Raw genomic sequence first — 6,315 nt, 5'->3', positions numbered from 1 at the left:
TTGTATCATACATATGTGGGTTCCAGTTAACTCAACTGGTAAAATCTCTGATAGTTGTATAAGAGATCTAGGGTTCAATCCTCGCTTACACAAAAAACTGATTGGTATCTTGATCTAATGATAAAGATCTATCATTAGGAGTAGACAACATAAGTTGAAACTCTGTAAAAAAAAATTGTATCATACATATAAACATTCTCCATTATCCCTTCTTATTTTTCTGAAAAATGCTAAAGGTACTATAAATTTTACTACATGAAATTTATAAAATAATGTGACAATGAATATGATAAGTGAACTTTAACCATTCATTACTGAATATTTGAATTGCCTTTTCATAATTGATAATATTAATTTATAAGTTTTTTTTTTTTAGAGAGTTTCAACTTATGGCATCCGCTTCTGATGATAGCTCTTTATCAGCAGACTAAGACACTAATCAGTTTATGATGTAGGTGAGGATTGAACCTCAAATTTCTTATACAACCATAAAAATTTTTACTAATTGAGTTAACTGAAACCCACGTTTATAAGTTTAATGTACTATAATTTTATATCATCTTTATTCTTTTGTAATAAGGTATTGAAAGACTTTTTTTTTTTTTTTTTTGGGGAGAAAGAAGTTATTGAAAGTTAATATGTCTAAACTCTAAAGTCACTTCAAAAAAAAAAAAAAAAGAAAAAGAAAAAAAGTCACCCTAAATGGAATCAGGATAGGTTGGGAATGTTGTCAGTTGACAAGTTGATTTGTTAACAGATGGGCCCAAAAGGTTGTGAAAACTGAAAAGACAGAGTACCAAAAAATTTTCTTATAAAATTTAATAATGGGCCTTGGACATTTACATATGACTTGTTCCAGTAAACATTGATTTTGTCGTCCCAGTTGGATAATTTTTCCAAGTGGGTATAGTCACATCACTTTTGTGCCACTTGTCTCACAACCAACGATGCCATTGCATGCAGTTCACGGTTTGAGGTTTCGGTTCGCCAACGTTATATCATCCATATAAAAAAAAATGTGGCATCTGTGTTTATCAATTTATTCAATACAAGTGTCATTTTGTCCCACCAATAATTTAGACTTTATTTTTCCCCCATTAAATGCCTAACCAACCTTCTTTAAAAAATATGCCTAACTAACGTGTTTATGATAAATAAATAAATAATCTTCTATGACTTAAAATATGTGATACCAACAAAATACTTGGTTAGCATATATGGGTGATTGATTAGGGATGTACTATTAATAGGGTGATAATGGGATGGGACAAGGTTAGATTAGGGGTGTTATGTCCCCATCTCATTCTCTCTGATGTATAAGCTTTACTTGACTAGGGTATTATTGGCCGACCATGCATAATAAATACACATAATAATAATTAATAAGTATTTTTAGATAATCTACTAATTATCTTGAAAAATAAGATGATTAATTGAAATTGAAAATTTCTATATCTCCATTAGTATTATTTGACCTTAAAGTGGTTGAGAATCATTCCTAAAACCCATAAACATTCTAAAAATTATTAGAAAATCAAGTATAATTGAAAATGTGAAAATATGAAAACTTGTGTTAAAGTGCCGATCAACGCTCAAAAATGGGTGCATTGAAATTTTGTGTCTCTAACTTGATTTTCAACTAAACTTTGATGTTCAATCTCTTATCCTATTACTCTTTGTTCATGGGAATACACGACTGGATTACCGCAAAAAAGTAAAAGTGAGTTTCCACCATCAAAAGGAGGATCAACCCTAGTGTTTATTGTTTAATGATTGTTAATTCTTCCTTTTTTAAAAAAATTAAAATTTATTTCACCCCTCCTAAACATGAGGATGAATTAGGGATTTTGAAAATTTGGTAAGCATGAAAACTAAGGAAAAGAGAGATTCGATTATTAAATTTGAATTAAGGAAAACAATTTAACAGCATGAGGTTATTTATATATTATCAATCAATGAGAGAGAATATTACTTGGAAAAATATGCAAATAATCTCACGTTGTTAGTTTAATTCAATTTTAATAAGGTAATTTTAAAATTTTTTTTCTCAATTTCCTCGTTTGTACATGTGAATGTGGTGCACTTACAATAAGATAGTGTAGAAAAAATATTATGGTCTTGATATTGGACATGCAACCAAAAATATTACAAATTTTACTATATAAATTTTATAAATTAATGTATCCTTAATTAAAAAAAAAGTAATTCAAATTTTTTTTATATTATATTGTTGCAGTGACACATATCTTATTTATTTTCAGGTTATAATTTATAAAATTTAGTTTACTTTTTGAGTTAGAAAGGTAAATAAGTAGAGTGAAGAACAAATTTAAAAAAAAAAAAAGAAAGAAAAAAAGAGAGAGAGGAAAAGATAGTAATTTCTCGTGAGAAGTGAAATTCACATATTGTAAAAAACCAGTAATAAGAATCCCCGACCACCTAACAAACAAAAGCAAAGAAATCTGAGCCGTACACGTAATTCGTTGGTTAATTTTGATGGAGACGCAAGAGAAAATCCTATGGGATCCACCGCACGAGCTGGGCATTCTGGCCACGTCACCAAAATCTCTGTCGATTGTGCTTAAAAGACTATTTTGCCATCAAAACGACAAACTTCCACAAATCAAATCACGCTGGTAGAACTAGAAGTGCATGCATTTACTGCATGTAAAAATTAACATTTTTATTCTTTAATTATCTACTTTTTTTTTTTTTTTTTTTTTTTACCATTTTAATTTTTACATTTCATAACTAAGTGGTAATTATGTGTTATAATATTCCTAATTATTGTATCGGATCCAAATCTTAGATAAAGATGATACTGTCAGAAAAATCTAACTACTTAATGATTTTAATTTATTTCTTCAAAATCATTATAAACTTAATTTCTTATAAGAAAAAAAAGTTAAACTTAATGGCGATTATTCTTCTCCTTTACATTTTCTTGGATTAATGATGATTATCTTTTTGAAAATTTAGCTACTTTATATTTTTAATTTCTTTCCCCAAAATCATTAAACTTAATTTCTTATAAGAAAAAAAAAGTTGAAATTAATGGTTATTATTATTCTCCTTTACTTTTTCTTGGATTAATGGTGATTATCTTTTTGAAAGATAAAAAAAGATAATATAAAATGTTTATAAATTGACGCAACAATGAATAAATTTGGTGTGGTTTCAAAAAAAAAAAAAAAAATTTGGTGTCACTTCAATAGTATAAGAAATAAATGTTGAATTACCTTTTATAATTACCTTAATTACTGTGATCTTCAAGCACTTTAATCAAATCATTATGTTGAATTTACTTGTGATATATGTATATATCACAAGTAAATTCGTATATCACAAGTAAATTCGCATAATGATTTGTAACTAATATCACATAAACAATATGGGAAAAGTTAAAGGATGTCCTAAGGGCACTAAATTAGGAAATATTTTTGGAAACTTTTTTTGGGAAAAAAAATAATTAATTTTTTTTGACAGCTTTTTATATTTCTCATAAAAGTTGTGTCAAAATTTTCCTAAAATGATTTAATAACAATTACCTTAAAGACACACGTTAACAGGCCCCAAAAAAAACATATAAACATTTCTTTTTTTTTTTGAGAAACATATATAAACATTTCTTAATGGCTACAATTTTGTGCTATGTTTAAAAATTGACACATCAAATTGTAAATTTATATAATGATTATTCACTCATCATTATTGATCATATCATCAAGTTGTAGAAAATTGTGACAAAATGTATGTTCTTAGAATAATTGAATTAGAGTGTTCTTAACATCACTTGGCATTTCTCATAAAAGATACCTCTCTATCCCAAAGCAAAGAAACCAGATCCCGTGGCAAATGGGTTGGAACTGAAAACGGGGGAAGTTGGAGAGATAAATGCATTGAAAGATGTATTTGTCTATGCATTTCTTCACTCTAATCTCTCTCTCTCTCCTCAAATTATCGGACTCAACCATTTGACTATTTCAATTATAACTCTCTCTCTCTCTCTCTCTCTCTTTCTAAGGTTAATGATTTTTTTTTTTTTTTGCTCATCCATTTCAAGAGTATTACTGTATTACATTAAGCTAGCCTCCTTGTGATTTTAAATAAGTAATGTTTCGTGATTACAAATTTTAATATTTTATCATAAATTTCTTTTACCACTTAATTATATAGATTATGGAATGATATGATATCATGTGTTATATCTAGCGATTGTACTGAGTATCAAATTTGTATTATAAGTCAAATCTTTGATGAATGTAATTGTTTAACACGTATGGCATAATAACTCGTTAATTTTGTCCATTTAAAACTAAATTATTTTTATATTGAAATTTAAAACTGTGTCCATAACAATTTTTATGTAATTTCTGTCACTTTCAATTAAATTCTTAGCTTTTTATATTGGACGGCAACTTTAATAATTATAAGGGACGAGCATGCTCTTCCGGACATACAAACAACAAAACCATATAGGTAAAGAATCACATATTTGAGATATAAATGCATATACAAAATACTATGGAATATCCCATCAAAAAAAAAAAAAAAATATATATATATATATATATATATCCCTGGAATAATAAAGAAGAAAAAATAGAAAAATGAATAATTGCAAGTTTTAACCATAAAAAGATGCTAAGTATATAATGGAGTAGAGTCAAATCCCATCAAAGAACGAAAGGCCCGGCCACCAAAACGGCGACGCAATTGGGAGAGCACACGTGAACATGAAATTTTGACCATAATTTGCCAACTCCAACCCAATTTTTTTTTTTTCATAATTGGTTTTATCACAAAAAATTAAAAATCAAAGAAATTGACATTTGGTCCCACTCACACGTGCATGTTGCTTTGGAATAAACAATTTTTTAATGACCCTGGCTATGGGGATTATCAAAAATGTGGTCTAGTGTCTTAAAAATTCAAACCTGGACCAGGGACCAGACCCAGCATTGGCTGTCAAACTGCCGGAACAGTCAAAGCCCCCCCAAGGGACCCAGCTCATGTTTTCTGGCATTTTTTAAGATCCCAAAGTCCTGAAGAGCTGAACCCTCTCTCTCATGGTCGGTCTGGTCCATAGAATTAGAATTATTGAACAGGATCACTATACAGTGACCTATTCATGACATATATATATATATATATATATATTTTTTTTTTTTTTGGGTTTTCAAATTAGACTTATTGATTTGTCACTTTGAGCCAATGGGGTTTTGGTATAGAGAAGGATATATGTAAGCTTATAGAAACTTCAATTAGGAGCAAGCTGGGAGCTTAAAAAAAACCTGACACTGATTGGAATGACATTTAGACAACACATAGCCAAATTGGTCGAATTGCTACATCAATATGACTTTCCAATATTAGTTAATATATATTAATTTGTATATACTGTTTTTGATAACATAACCAAAATTCCCTTTCTAAGCTTTGTGGGGTTAATTTGTAAAAAAAATTTATAACCAAAGTCAAGTTTAAGGTTTGGTGGATTATGAACATATGATAGATGACGTTCAGATATTCCTTGGTGTATAGATGCTAAAAGTTGCTCCAAATACAAACCGTTCTGCATGACTTTTCACTTTCGTTTTCATAAAATTCTACTTTTATTAAAGTACAAAATAAAGAGGCAATAGTCTTTCTATTTTTTTTTTTTTTTTTTTTTTTTTGGGTTTTAAAAATTTGGTAGGAGGCATAAAGATTTGGAGTCAGGACACTGAGAAAAGAAAACCATGAGGGTTTGGTAGATCATTGACATCAAACATCAGCAAAGGCCAACTCAACAAAGTCAAAGACGGAGGGCCAATTCAGAAAGCCAAAAGCTACCTTTTCAATGTGTGATATTACTGTGTTTTTTTTTTTTTTTTTTTTTTTTTTTTTTTTTTTTTTGATGGAATATTACTGTGTTGATGGGAAATTACCTGGAGATAAATTTTTTTTCTAAGGATTAGCTCTTAAACCCCCATCTATACCATTCAATAAAATAAAATAGTGTCGCATCAATTTTTTTTCAAATAGAGCTATATGGTCCATACTCTTTAAGATTAAAAAATGATATTAGTTCAATAGCTATACCTATATCAATCCACATTGAGGTTTGTATTTAATTCAATTAAAACGTAGATTACTACACACATCACAATCCTGTCTCATCTTATGTAATTTAATCTCAATTAATTGATGGTTGAAAGTTGTGAGGCCCTTAACTGCTGTCCCATTAGTGAAGTCAAAAACATTATTGAAATCTTCAATCGACTTGAAACTCAGCTTCATTCAACATAACAAGAAAGCAGTTGATATTTTTAG

The sequence above is a fragment of the Quercus robur genome, chromosome 1, assembly GCF_932294415.1.
Source record: "Quercus robur chromosome 1, dhQueRobu3.1, whole genome shotgun sequence".
In the NCBI taxonomy this organism is placed as follows: Eukaryota; Viridiplantae; Streptophyta; class Magnoliopsida; order Fagales; family Fagaceae; genus Quercus; species Quercus robur.
Note: the sequence above shows the minus strand (reverse complement) of the source record.